The 14434-nt window shown below is 38.1% G+C and overlaps 1 pseudogene; it reads right to left on the bottom strand.

Moving 5' to 3' along the window:
* Positions 1-3621: 3621 nt before the first annotated feature.
* Positions 3622-14434, bottom strand: part of LOC100463747 — a 33015-nt pseudogene continuing 22202 nt past the window's right edge.

Below are 14434 nucleotides of genomic sequence, written 5' to 3'. Positions count from 1 at the left end.
CTCTTTCCTTCATCTCCCTTAACTCTTAGCAGTTATACAGTTTCCTTTCTCTTTTCACTAAAGAGACTGTCTTCATATTTAGGTTTCCATTTTTGTGCAGGGAACTAAATAATTTGAGAGGAAGAAACCTTCAAATCAACAACAGAAGTAGTAAAGAGGGGTAGGTGGCCTGAGGATCACGTCAATTGAGTGGAATTATCACCATTTAGTGGTTTCAGTTTTGGTATGTTTCTCCTGTTTAAAGCATATCTGTTTATTACTCCGATATTGATTTAATTACCATGGACATGAAGGTCCAACCAATAGATACTTGAGCGCATATGAGCCATATAAAATTCTTCACAGCTGACCATGTAGGTGTATCTTCCTTTGGTGTTCAGAGAAAGTTTGATAATTGCTTCCTGGGCACACAGCCATTACTTAGTGGAAAGGCATACTAGACTGGATGAGTAGGTGTTTGCCTACCAAGTCTTATTTCAGGAATTTCCAAAAATATTTCTCTACATCTGCTCACTGATATTTCGGATTCCATTAATAGGGACAAAGCCTTTTAATCCAAATTAGGGAGACTTAAGATGTAAATGCAAGTGACAATAAAAGTAGCAAGAATAACCAACAAGTATAGCATTTACTATGAGTAGGGCTCTCTTCTAAGCGCTTTAAATGTGATATATGTGACTGATACTTGGTTCTTCAGAGATACTAGATTTGAGGTCTCTTAATACCTAAAAGTTTAAGTTTTTATCCTACCAGGCAAGTAGGAAAGATGCCCAGGACACACTACGAAGTTTCTAATTTTGCCTAGGGAAGATTCTAAACATACCATAGTTGAGTAGGAATTTTAGTCCCATTTACTTTTTATCCTTTAAGCTTTATCTCTTTTCTCTCCTATGCCTTTGTAAGATGTAGCATTGGTTACAATGTGGTACCTCCATGGTACATCTAGGCAAAGGTTCTTGCCATAGTGAGGGGATCAAGGGCTGATTTTGAAAGGGTAAGGAAGGGTTTCTTTGATGGTCCCGTTGTCAGAAGTTAATGGTCTATATTTAATAATCTGTTAAGAATCTATTTTTCTACTTTTTAATGTTTGGTTTGCTTTTTTGAGTGGTGATTTTTGTTTCCTTACACATAGGGCTATTCGAGTGGTTTAGTTGCTTACTTGAAAAAAATTGTCTTAAAACTGGAAGAATCTGTAAGATGGCAGGTGAGTGAACTGTATTCCAACCTGTCCCCAAAGACAGCCTTTTCCATTTATTTCTGTAATTATCGGTAAGGGCCTCTGGTGAATCATTCTGGTGCCTCACAATAGTAGGTAACTTCCCACTATGTCACTGAACTATTTCCTGCCGCATGTTAGGGGAATTCTTTTTTGTCCTCTCGTCAGTAGAAGGGTGGCGAGGCTGTTTAACTGTCACTCACTCATCCCTTCTTCATTTATAGCTCTTGTTTTTTAAAACATAAACTAGGTATACTATTGTAAAATGGTGCTGTGAGCTTTGTCTAAAGTCTGATGTGAGGTATATGTGATGAAGCTAATTTCTGCTATATCAACTTAGAAGGCGAGTGCCACAGTGAGGGTGGAAGGACTAACGAGTGAAGAACATTTCATTTATTTTCAGGTCATGCATAATTCACTGTGATTACTGAAATTCTGTCCCACTGTATCACTTGTAATTTGAAATCTCCTTTTGAGCATTTGATTCAGTCTTATACTTTTTTCAAGGGAGAAGTAATAATGGACATTCCACTAGGTTTGGAGTCACACAATAAAAATGATAACATTAATTTGGTTAATGTTCTACAGCTTCATAGACACATTAACCTTCTTATTATCTGTTTTGGAGACCTGAGTGTGAGTGTCCACTCTACCATATACTTGCTGTGTAACCTTAGACAAGTTGCTTAATCTCTCTGAGCTTTAATAATTAACCGAAAAACTAAGATAGTATCTGTTTTACTAATCTAATCAGAGGCTTGCTGAGAGACTCAAATGAAACAGCAAATCATATAATGGACTCTTACATGATATAATGTATCTCCTCAACCAAGTTAAATGTTTTCTGAGGGAGGGACTGTTTATTTTTTATCTTTGTCTGGGACATTGTGGCTCATAGTTGACATTCAGTAAAAACTTGTTAACTTTTATGGAACTTTCATTGAATAATTTTTCTCAAAGATTATTTTTTAAATGAAAAAGATGGTAATCGCCTATGAAAGATACTGTATTATAAATTCAATGCCTTTTTAAGTCTTAAAGGCTCACTGGTAAACATAGGTACTCAAGGAGAAAAGTTTTAAATATCTGTGTTGGCTGTTTTCCCAAGAGAAGTCTCCCACAGAAACTGACATAAACACATAGGATGTGCTTAATAAATGTTTGTTGAATAAATTGCAGTCTTTTGTCCCACTACCCATTCTTTGACCTCATGAAAAATCTTTATAAGGTCAGCTATATCCAGGTAACTAGAGATCCCAGAAGCTAAAGGGGTTCCAGGAGACCAACTGAAAAATTATAGTCATAGACTGTTATTGCAGATACCTTGATCGTAAGAAAAAATAATGCAGTGAAGTAATAGCCACTCTTATGAATTCCTCCTATGTACTTGACATATGTTGTTCCAGGTCTGTTAATATCCAAGTTCAAACTCTTTCCTTCACTGTCTTCATTCTAAGAAACACTTGGAGAAATACCTATCCCAGGGTCATAGAAGCATGAGGAAGCAGCCCTCAACAATATCAGCCAATCATCTACAATTTTGGTCCTTTGTAGAAGGAGGAACTTTGTGTAGGTAACCTCTGATTCCTTCCATCTCTAATATGATAAATTTATTCACTTGATAGACCCAAATACTACTCAAGAAATCTCTTCTTAAAAGAGATTTCAATATCTTTTATTTTGTAATTAAAAGAGGCTACATTTAGTTATATTAGAAAATAGTCAAGAATGTTCATTTATTAAGTTTTATTAAAGGGGTTTAACCTAAAGTTCTCTTTAGGTTTATTAAAATATTTAGTGGACTCTGTTAGATATTCTTAAAACAAAAAATTTTAAATGACTCTTAAGTATCAGTTTTTAGTTGTTTTTTGTTTTTGTTTTTGGTTTTTTCCCCAGTCACTATTTTGGTTTGAGGTTTGTGTTTGGGGATTGGGGATGATGGCGGCTTTTGTTTTGAGTATAGCCTGGTTGGCAAATTCACCTAATGAGCTATCTTTCCCTTTATACACTTGCTTTCTGAATGCAAAGACAATTCTGTCTGTATTCTAAGACAACAATGAGAAACCTGTATCACAAAATGTTTTTTTGTATTTATATTGAGATAGGACTCTGAATTCTTTTGTGGAAAAGATTCTACTTCTTCAAAATCTTGTGCCATTTCAGCATTATTGATTTTTTTTTTTCAGTAAGTCTCTGTAACAAACCTTTAGATGTGGAACCAAGCACTTGATTTACTGTTCCAGCTTTGGTGAAAGATATGATGGAGGGCAAGGGAGAAATGACAGAATTAAGTGACTCACTTCAGAGTGCAAGTTCCCTAAGGGCAGGAACTTTGTCATGTTTACTGTTCTATGTGCAGGACCAAAAACATTTGTTGAATGAGCGAGTGTTAAGTCTGTCTGCCCTTACCATTGTGGTTGTAGCTCAGAGGAATTTTCATTGCAGAAATCCTCCTTTGGAACCTGGATCTCATGTTCATTGTGACGGGCTGGTTCAGGAATAGTTGAAATAATGTTCATTGGCGTATCATCTGGATTTTTGTCCTTTGTGTGGCTATCACTGCTCCAGGGAAATGAGGCCAGTTTTGGAGAAAGTTTACTTATGGGCAACTTTGGAGAACCCTCTGATTTCTCCACTTCTTTTCCTCCTGAAAAATATAATTATTCACCACCTTAGATAGAAAGAGAATCATCCTCCTCCTGTCAGCTGAATTGGAGCAGGGAGATCCTGAAAAGAATTACCTGGGGAAATGAAGAGTCTTGCTGTGGAGACTGCAGTCCCAGCCTCATTTTCTGCAATGCACTTGAATTCCCCAGAGTCTTCAGGAAATGCTTCTGTGATAATCAAGGTGCAGACTTCCTCTGGAGAGGCAAGAGATTCAACTTGACCAGAGTTTTGGGAGACCCCAAATTAACAAATACTGTGGGAAGATGTCAGGGAAAGTACATACTAGGAATAAAAAGAGTATTTCTGAGATTTTTAAAAAAATCCATCTGATTAGACTTTTTGTCTTTGAATCAGCTCCTGAAGTTAAATAGAAAATGCAACCTAAAATAATCCCAACAGAGTCCCTATCACCTGTCTCTTTGACACATCTGTTTGCTGCGAGTTCCTTGAAAGCAGGGATTATGCTTTATTCCTTGACTTCTAGATTTCTGTAGCTTTAGTGCTTAGCATCAAGGTCCTAGAGACAGATCTGAGCTGACCTAAAAGTTATCATTGCCAGGATTGTTTGATAGTGCAGTGATAGCCACATTGTGATGGGCACTACACCTATTTCTTGGACAGTCAACAACGCGGATGTTTGATGGCAGCACACCTCTTTGTTTCCTCTGTGTAGAGCTCACGACTCACAGATCAGAGGATGGATGCGTGCTCTGCGAGGGCAGGGACCTCCTCAGTGCCCAGAATGGAATGTGGCCATTGTCTGTACTATGTTGAGTGAATGAATAGGTGAATAATTATACTGACAAATCCCAGTTATCTTGCTGCCTTTGTTCTGTCAGCTCAAGAGCTGTTACAGGGTCGCCTCAAAACTGCTCATGAAGGCAAAAGTGATTTAGGAGACGAAGTCTTCTAATGGTAATCTTGATTTAATCATTTACTATCAAGATGTTGAAAATTGGGGGCGCCTGGGTGGCTCATCGGTTAAGCATCTGCCTTCGGCTCAGGTCATGATCTCAGAGTCCTGGGATCGAGACCCATGTCAGGCTCCCTGCTCATCGGGGAGTCTGCTTCTCTCTCCCCTGCCCCTCCCCCTGCTTGAGTCTCTCTCTCTCTCTCTCTCTCTCTCTCAAATAAATAAAATCTTTAAAAAAGAAAAAACGTTGAAAAATTGTGCTTACCAGGAATGGATGATGAAGAAGCTTCTGGAAGATAAAACAAGGGAATAGAGAGAATTTAAAAGATGATGGTTAATTTAATTGGGAGAAGGGGCCATGTGTATATGATAAATAACTTGAGTAAATAAAGCACATACAAGGTTGACTATAATGTGGAGTCACAGACTATAAACTCTATAGAAACTTAGAAAAGACACATGATGGCATGAACACTTGGCAGGGTGCCAGAAGAATTGTATTTTTGTCCTCTTTAGCCTTGAATTGCTCTGTGGTTTTGTGAAAACTCTTCTCTGGGCTTTAGTTCTTCATCTCTAACATGAAGAAAGTATCTGTTTTCTGAATGGGAACCATTATTGAACCCCTGGTCCTGCGGTGCTCTTTCTCCCAAGACAATCTTTTTCTTTTAGTCTCTCAAAATAAAGTTGAATATTACATTATAAACATACTGTAGTATTACTGTAGAAAAACACACAAAAGGGCAATAGTTTGGGTGGTGCGGATATGGGTGATTTAAAATTTCTTTATGCTAATGCCACATTATGTAATAGAGGTTTTCCTTGCTGGATGTGATGTGCAAATGTTCATTTGTGCTGCATCAATATTTAAATGAATATATTTTCTTCACTTGGGGCAAGAGCTATTTTGGGCTTGAACCCTGGCTGCAGCATTTATTAGCTTTGTAACCTTGGGCAAAGCATTTAGCATTTCCGATTTCAGTTTTCATATAAAATGGAAATAATAGTGCACACTTCAAAACGGTGTGAGGATTAAATGAAAGGTTGCTTATAAACTCAGTGTTTAGCATGATGTAGATCGTCATACTTGTTCCTCTTCCCTGAGTTTATTATTTGGTAGGAAACATAATAAAATATTTAGAAAGCTGTGCATCATTATTTTTTTTATTCCTTAAAAAATATGTTTGTTCTCACACTTTCTTGTTTGTATGCCAAGAGCTCATTAGGAAGATAGTTAAATTATTTTATGAAAACAAACCAGTCTTTTCACAGCTATTAAAACTATTGTTTCATCAAAGAAAAACCGCTGTCTTCTTTTTTGTTTGTGTTGAGGAATCATTTGGATTTGAAACCATAATAATTTAACAATAGAAATTTCTGAGCCTGTAACAAGTCAGCTATTAAACTTTGAAACATGAATTAGATTTCAAGGTTAATTGAAATAAAAAGCAAGTCGAAAAGCTTATCACAATACTTCTCCTCAGAATCTGGAAGTCCTCAGAGTCTCCTATCTGCTCTTTCTCTCTGTACCAGTGAATTTGAATTGTGGTTGTTGCCTGGACTCGGCATTCAAATGCGACAAACTGACCGCTGGTTGTAGAAATGTCTTGAAGATGCTGAAAAATACACACAGAAGTCACAGAATGGAAGAAACTTCCACCATATGCAATGATTTGGGATGCCAATGGTAGTGAGTATGCTTTTCGCCATAATTATTGGCAACGGACTCTACTTTAATCAAAACAAGGAGTTGCTGGGATTCTTTTGTGCTTTCTAGTGTGCTTTATAGTCACATGTAAGTTATTTTTATCTTAATTTCATAGAGAAAGTTGTTGCTCACTTCCCCAACAGCCACGTTCAAAATAGGAAACAGATTTGTTGAAAACTCTAAACTTTGTTACGTGGTTTCGTTGAGTACATGTAGAGTCATAGATTTAATCTTTATTATTGGTCGGGTAGTGTGGACAGCATTGTATTTGTTAAAGATTCTGAATCATGACTGAGAGGACTTGGACCAGAATCTCAATTCTGCCACTGACTGGTTGAAGCTGATCATAGGAACTTGGAAACTCTTAACCTCTGTGTAACTCAGGTATTTTATCTGTGATAGAGGGCTAGCAAAATGCTCAGCCTTTTTTGAGGTTTTGAGGCTCATTTAAGATAAATAATCTGAAAACTTTCTTTAAAGAGTGAAGAGTTATAGTGTTATGTAAAAAAAAAAGAGGTGGTTTGGTCTCAGTGCATTGATGAATGGGTGGCATTTGTGGTAAATATCCCTGTTAAAACCTTACCTCCCTTCTCTCCTGTTTTCGGCTAGAGGCCTCTAGAACCTAGAATTACATTGCAGGTTATAACTTGGCTGAGAGGGAGTATCTGAGGTCCTTCTATCAGGTGAGTCACAGTGACCACCAGCCTAGCCCTTGCGTCCTGATGCCCAGGGCTATATATCTCAGGGAAGGAATGCAGCAGGAAACTTGTAGAAATAATAGACCCATGTAGCTGATAGCCTAGGCTGCAAGCAAGCTTCCAGAATCTATAGCAGTGCTCCTTATTCTTAGTGACATTGTTTCCTATGATTCCTATCCCGTATTTGGTCCAAGTAAAATCTTTGCCCTGCTTCTCATACTTTGGGCCCGCAAGAAGCAGTGGTTCCAGTTCTGTCAGTTTGGAAACTGGGGGACACAGAGCCCAGAGATTTCAACCTTAGTTCAGTTTGACCTAGTTGATTGATTCCTGCTCTTTCCAGTGGATGATACAGGAACCTTTTTAATCCTGATCATTCCCTGTTACCAAAGAAGGAAATACATATTGCTTTACTTAATGATTTCTTCAAAAGGGCATCTTATGACTAGTTAGGAGGCTCAAATGAACCTTGAGGTCGGTAGAGCACAGTCTACTTGGAGAGGACAGTCTGAGCATTGCGCTTGAGAGCTGGAGGTTGGTGTAGAGCAGAAGTCTAAAGAGTATAGGAGAAACCCTGAGTTGCTCTGTGACATTGAACAGTAATTTCATCCCTTCTGGGATTCACTTTTCTCATACATAAAATAATACTGTCTGAGGTTCTTTTTAGTTTCCCCTTTTCCTTCTCACCCCTTTGATGACACCTACAATTTATCTATAAAATCCTAACTCTGCCATGCAGTACATTACCTTTGTGAACACAGGGGCTACAACACAGGTGGATCCGGACAGGCTGCTGCAGGGACTCTGCATCTGGTTTAAGAAATAAAAGACAGGGGCACCTGGCTGGCTTAAGCAGTTAAGTGTCTGCCTTCGGCTTGGGTCATGATCCCAGGGTCCTGATCCTGGGGTCCTGGGATCAAGCCCCTTGCCCGCAGAGTCTGCTTCTCCCTCTGCCCCTCCCCCCAACTCATGCTCTCTCTTGCTCTTGCACGTGTGTGCTCTCTCTCTCTTCAATAAATAAAATCTTAAAAAAAAAAAGAAAAGAAATAGAAGAGACACTTTCATCCATACTGCCAGGGCCCTGAAACCTAGAAGCATGGTGCCCATGAACTAACTGAATCAGTTTTAGCTGCTACCAACCACACCCCAAGTGTCCTCTTTGAAAAGGATAATGCTTCTAATTTAAATGTCATTTTGGGTATCTGCTCCAATGCCACCCTTTTTTTCTCTGTCCTCCAGCATTCCATCAGCTGAGATGGTAAAATAGATCACTGAGCAGTTATATTTGAGAGGTGAATTTTGGCACTTATTTAGAGACTATATAAAAGGCATAAATAACTTGTAAATTTTCCTGTCTAGATTTTTTTTTCCTTCTCTATACAGTTGCTCTTGTCTTGTCTGTTAGGTTTTTGTAAAAGCATCTTCCTGTCCCCTCCCCCCCTTTTAATTAAAAGGGAATTCATTCCGTGGATAGTTGGAATACTCTGTTATGAGACTGAACTCCTAGAAACCAACTGTCTCTTATGGTCTGGCACACAGACAAATGGTCAACCCACAGAACTACCACTGAGTTATTTCTGAGACCCATGGATTTCTTTTCTTGTTCTATTTGAGGTTATGCAGTTGGAGGCTCTCCTCATGTATACTTTTTAAGAAAGTTGCATTGATTCCTTTTTCTCTGGGCCTGTGTCTCCATTACTGGAACCCTTAAGAAGGCATTTAAAACTGAACATACCCTTTGGGGGTCAATACACAATGGTTGAACTAAGGTAGAGTAACTTGATTTGATGTTGGAAGTTTCGTTAACCAGGGAACCGATGGTCAAAGAAACTCTAGTGGTTTTCTTCTTTATCCTGTTGTGGAAACAAAACCAAACACAGTCCAGTGAAAGAAAGATTAGAGGCAGCTTTGATAGAAATGTTTCACTGTATTCATTTAGCATGTATCACATTTTCACTTATAATCCTTATTTTTTTGGATTTGCATAATTCAGTTTTTCCCTTTTGATCGTTTAGTGGATTATGGCTACTAATAGTTTTGCCTCAAATTTCCTGTATCTTAGTCTTATAATCAGTGAGCTGTTACTAAACACTTATGCAGAAGAAATAATTTATAAAGCAAATAATCACTTTAAAATTGGAAAAATTTAGGGTTTTTTTTGGTGTATTTTTTAAAGTAGAATTTCCCCTATATTCATATGGCAACAAATGCACATTCACATGCACATTCTGTACTTACTCTGACATTTCTGTGGCATAGTCCAAGCACAATCACAGAGAGAAATGTTTTCTTCCCTCTTCCCTTTTAAGAAAGAGAAAAAAGAAATTCTGTCTAGATCTCACTGGAATTTAATCAAATTTAATTCACCTGTATTGTATGTACAGTAGGACCAGTAAATTAGTTACGGGCAACAGGTCAGTCCAGAACATCTGAATTCTTGACTAAGCATGGAACTACTTTAATATTCTCAGTTTAAAAAATCCAGACGTTTACCTTTACAGAGCTATAGTAGTTGCACCCAGAAGAGGTATTGAATCATTTCCCAAAAACAACATTTTATAGGGCAGATACTGTTGTCTTGTGAATTTGTGTTTTGGTTGGAAGCCTTAAGCCTATTTGTTACAATAAGAAATCTATTGACACATTGCTAAGCTGAAGGATGTTGTTAATGTTCATATTAGCTCTATGAGTATTTAGTAGAGAAGTCTATCTCAGTTCTTAGTATCAAGAATAATCAGGGGGCGCCTGGGTGGCTCAGTCAGTTAAGCGTCCAACTCTTGGCTTCTGCTCAGGTCATGATCTCAGGGTTGTGAGATCAAGCCCCACGTTGGGCTCCATGCTCAGTGTGGAGTCACCTTGAGGCTCTCTCTCTTCCTCTCCCTTCCCCTGTGTGCCTCTGTGCACACACACTCTCCCTCTTGAATAAATAAGTAAATAAAACCTTAAAAAAATAATCGGGCTTCTATGCTACTACTTTAGTTTTTCCTCACAGGTACTACAAATCTTAGTATTGGTTATATTTCCTCTATGTTAGCTATTTGAAAGTATAATGCTCATTTCATAGCCAGGAATTCAACGGACTTTGGAGTCAGTATCTCCTAAGTTTGTAACCTGATATTCCCCCCCACTATGTTTATGATGATTTATTTACCCAAACCGACATTTAGATCACATGACCCCATGAAGAACTTTTATGTTATTTCCAGGTGGAAGAGATAGGTTGGAAGATACAGACTAGCCTGAATAACAAAATACTGTAATTTTCAGAAAGCCATTGGTTTATGGAAATAGAGTATTTGTAACTATTGCAGAAAACCCAGTCTGTAGGGTCTTTTTATTACTATAGTGCTTTAATGAAAAAAACTTATTTCCTACTTAAAAAAATCTTTTACATACATTGTTTGATACCATCCATTTGGATTAGATTTATCTAATCTCCTTTTCATCTTAGTATATAATCTCATAATTCTTAGTGGCTTTTTCTGTCTTTAAAAACTCCTTTATCTTGAAGTTTTATAACCATTTTGTGCTTAATTTGCATTAGGCTAAAATTTCACCCATGTAAAAGATTTGCTAATACTATTTCATGCTTCATTTCTTAGGTGGAGAGTGGCTACAGAATGTACATTTTATTTATTTAAAATGTCCAGATACTCAGGTTGTGGTCTCATGGGTCGTGAGATTGAGCCCCATGTCGGGCTCCACACTCAGCGTCTGCTTGAAGATTTTCTCCCTCTGCCCCTCCCCTGACACGAGTTTGCTTGTGTGCACACACAGTCTGTCTCTCAAATAAATAGATAAATCTTTAAAAAAAATAAAATGGCCAAATATATTACATCACTCATGTCTATATATAGTATTTTACAATTTGTAAGGTTAAAAAAACTCTGTGTCCTAGAATTGCCTTTTTTTTTTTAAGGGTAGTTGTTTTTTTATTTCAAAGGACGGATAGGATTATTCCTTGGTAGTTCAGAAGAAGATAGGTTCAGTTCTGTGAGTGTACTTGTGCTAAAGGAATTGCGAACATGCATAGATTACCTTTATGTCCAAAATTGGGCAGAGAATCTATACCTTCAGACTCTCTAAACAGGGTAGAATCAAACTCGGAAGTGTTGGCTGTATTTATTTGATTTGAATCATTTTTCTGATGAATGAAAACTTCACAGACACCTCAGCTTTTGAACTGTTGAACACTTGCTACTGTCTCCTCTGTCAGGCCTCAGGAGCAACACAAAGGAGTTTAGAGTTAGCTGACACAGTGAAACTATATGAACAGATAAGTTGTGCAAAAGACACATAATAATAGTATAGAAACTACCTCAACAGTGTTGTAAGACATCAGAAACATTAATGTCAAAGACATTAAGTAGTGCCAGGGACATCACAAGACAGCACACCATCATCCAATAGGCTGTTAGAAATAAGTGCTATGACCGAAGGAGACAGAAGGTTGACCGGTCTAGGAAAACTTCCTGCCCACAGTCGACCTTCAGCTGAACTTTGAAGAATATTAAAATTGGAAAATCAGAGGTGTGTAGGTATGTGAGCTGGGGATGGGAGTATACTAGTGGTGGGGTGAATACTGGTAGGGGATGGATAGAAAAAGGAAGTAAATAACATTTAGGGAACATTTAGCTGTGTGCCAGATACTGTGCTGATCTCTTTCTGTCATGCATGGGGAAAGCATCTCATAGCCATTCAATGGTCAGGAACGCTCTGGAATCAGATTATCTGGATTTACCATTTAAGAATATTACGCTTCCCTCTAAGCATCACGTTTCCCATTCTGTAAAATAGGCACAATAATAGGATTTATTTCTAGGGTTGTTTTGAGGATTGTGTGAGATGGCCCACAGAAGCACTTAATGCATACATGTGCTATGTATCAAGCACTCAGTAAATGTTAGCTGCTATTATTATTGTGATCATGGTTGTTATACATAGATCCAGGTGAAGTTTTCCACCTTTCCTCAGAGCTTGTTCTGTTCTGTTCTTCTTCTTTCTTTCTTTTCTTTCTTTCCTTTCTTTCTCTCTCTCCCTCTCTCTCTCTTTCCTTTTCTTTTAGATTTCATTTATTTGAGAGGGAGGGGGAGAGAGAGAGAGAGAAGCAAACTACCCCCTGCTCAGGAAGCCTGATGGGTGTCTCGATCCCATGACCCTGAGATCATGACCTGAGCAGAAGGCAGATGCTTAATCAACTGAGCCACCCAGGCTCCCCACCTCAGAGGTTTCTAATTTAGCTCTCTTTGATTTTCTTCTCTTGTGAACTTAAAACCTCTTTCATAGGCTTTCGTTTTAATTATTTATTATTATGTACTTTCATTTGGAATCTCCTTAAGATTAAGGATCTTTTCAAATGTGTCCCATCCTCAAAGTATCTAGCCGAGTGTCGATCATGTAGTAGGTCTGGAGATGATTGATTTCATAGATTAATGCATAGGGAGATGCTATTAATAGTTTTAGGGGACGTGTATTGTTTTGTGCTGTTTCCTTCAACCTCATCCTACAAATAAAAGCAATTGAAATAGATTCCTCCTCTTCTGATGTTGGCAGGAAGTCACACCAGCCATCTTAGGTGGAGTTAACCAATCACCCATCATTGCAGACCAAGAGAAGACTTGGGAAATCTTGTCTAACATTTGCAAAGAACAAAACTAAGTTTATATTATTTGTTCAAGGTCATGCAGTCTGTTGGTACAAGAGTCAGGATTAGAATACAAATCTCTTGTCTTCTAGTGCATTCCGTATACACTTCTAGCAAATGGATTCTGTATTACCAGATAAATGTAAAACTGTGGATATTAGTCTGAGTAGTTGAGACTGTAGTGATTTTTTTCTTTTGTCAGGATACATTGTATTTGTGGTTCTGAATTCAGTGGGTAATGAAACAGTCCTTTTACTTGGTATGTAAGCTCCATGAGGTCAGAGACTTAGTCTGTTTTGTTCACTCTTGTATCCCTAGTGCCTAGTATAGTGGAGAGTTGGCTGAGACTTCAGTTGAGAATGTTTGTGAGGCTTCTGGAGATTCTAACCTTGGAGTTTTAGACCCTGGAGAGAAACCCTGTATACATCAGGGACACTCTGGCTGTGATAGGAAGATAAAAATGAAATGCTTCCCCCCATGGGAAGAGAAGGATCAAGTGAGAGAGTGTGTATGAAACTTTTGGAACTCCTTGGAAGAAACATACCTTATAAATAAATATAAGGTCAGTTGGTTCAAGAGGCTAGAATTTCCTCTAAGCCCCTTGGCACTCTCAAAGGAGAAGCTGGAAAATATCAACAGAATAATTTTGGTGGTGGATGAGATTTAGGTTTTTGCCCACCTCGAAACTGCCTGATGTTCCTAGGCTAATGAGAACAAAAAAGAGAAAATCCAGTCCTTATAAAGGAAAGGTAATACTGGGACTTCTAAATTCCAGATGCCTCCTGTTGTAAGTAGGAACAATCAAACTTCCTGGGCAAGTCACCAGACAGCCCATGCTGTCACTTAATCCATGGAGTGAGGAGGCCTGGCAGAACTTCCTCTGTCCTATCCCTGATCTTCCAGCCAGTGAAAGAGACAGTGATAACTAATGGAACCAAGAAGTACCCTGCATCTTACTTAGGAAGTGCCACTGGTTAGCATGAATTAAACAATCTGTGTCTGAAGCAAATAATATTTGAGCAAATATGTGTGTCTTGAGCAAATAATATAACCTTAGTTTTATTCTTTGAAGATGTTAGACAAAAGGATGAAAATAATAGAGAGGCCAGGTCATTTGGGAGAGAGAGAGCGCTAATTCAGGATTGAGAAAATCTAGATTTTATTCTAGATCGGTTGTTAATTCGTTATACGACCTTGGGGAAGACCCTTTGGGGTCTCAGGTATCACGTATCTAATGAGAAGTGAGAAGGGAGATGGTCCCTAAGGTTTTTTCTAGGTCTGTTAGCTGTTTTAAAGTATTTTTAAATTCTCAGAGTCTGATTGTGCTTTAAAATCTCTGATTTCTGTAATTACCAGAGCAAATGAAATTCCATCAGAGGATAAGAGAAAGAAAGATGAACATTGGACCTAAAAGCAAAAGTGGTCAGTGCTTAGGCTGCTCTAGAACCCTGAGGTTTGAAAGATGAACTGAGCTTTAGAAATTACTTAAACAGTTTAAAATGTTGTTTATTTGTGAAAGCAAACATTTCAGAACTCATCTGGTTCAGTGGTAAAACAAAACTGAATGTGAGAACCACTACTTCTTCCCCACTTC

The sequence above is a fragment of the Ailuropoda melanoleuca genome, chromosome 3 (assembly GCF_002007445.2).
Source record: "Ailuropoda melanoleuca isolate Jingjing chromosome 3, ASM200744v2, whole genome shotgun sequence".
NCBI classification, from domain to species: domain Eukaryota; kingdom Metazoa; phylum Chordata; class Mammalia; order Carnivora; family Ursidae; genus Ailuropoda; species Ailuropoda melanoleuca.
Note: the sequence above shows the minus strand (reverse complement) of the source record. Positions and strands in the feature narration are given on the sequence as shown.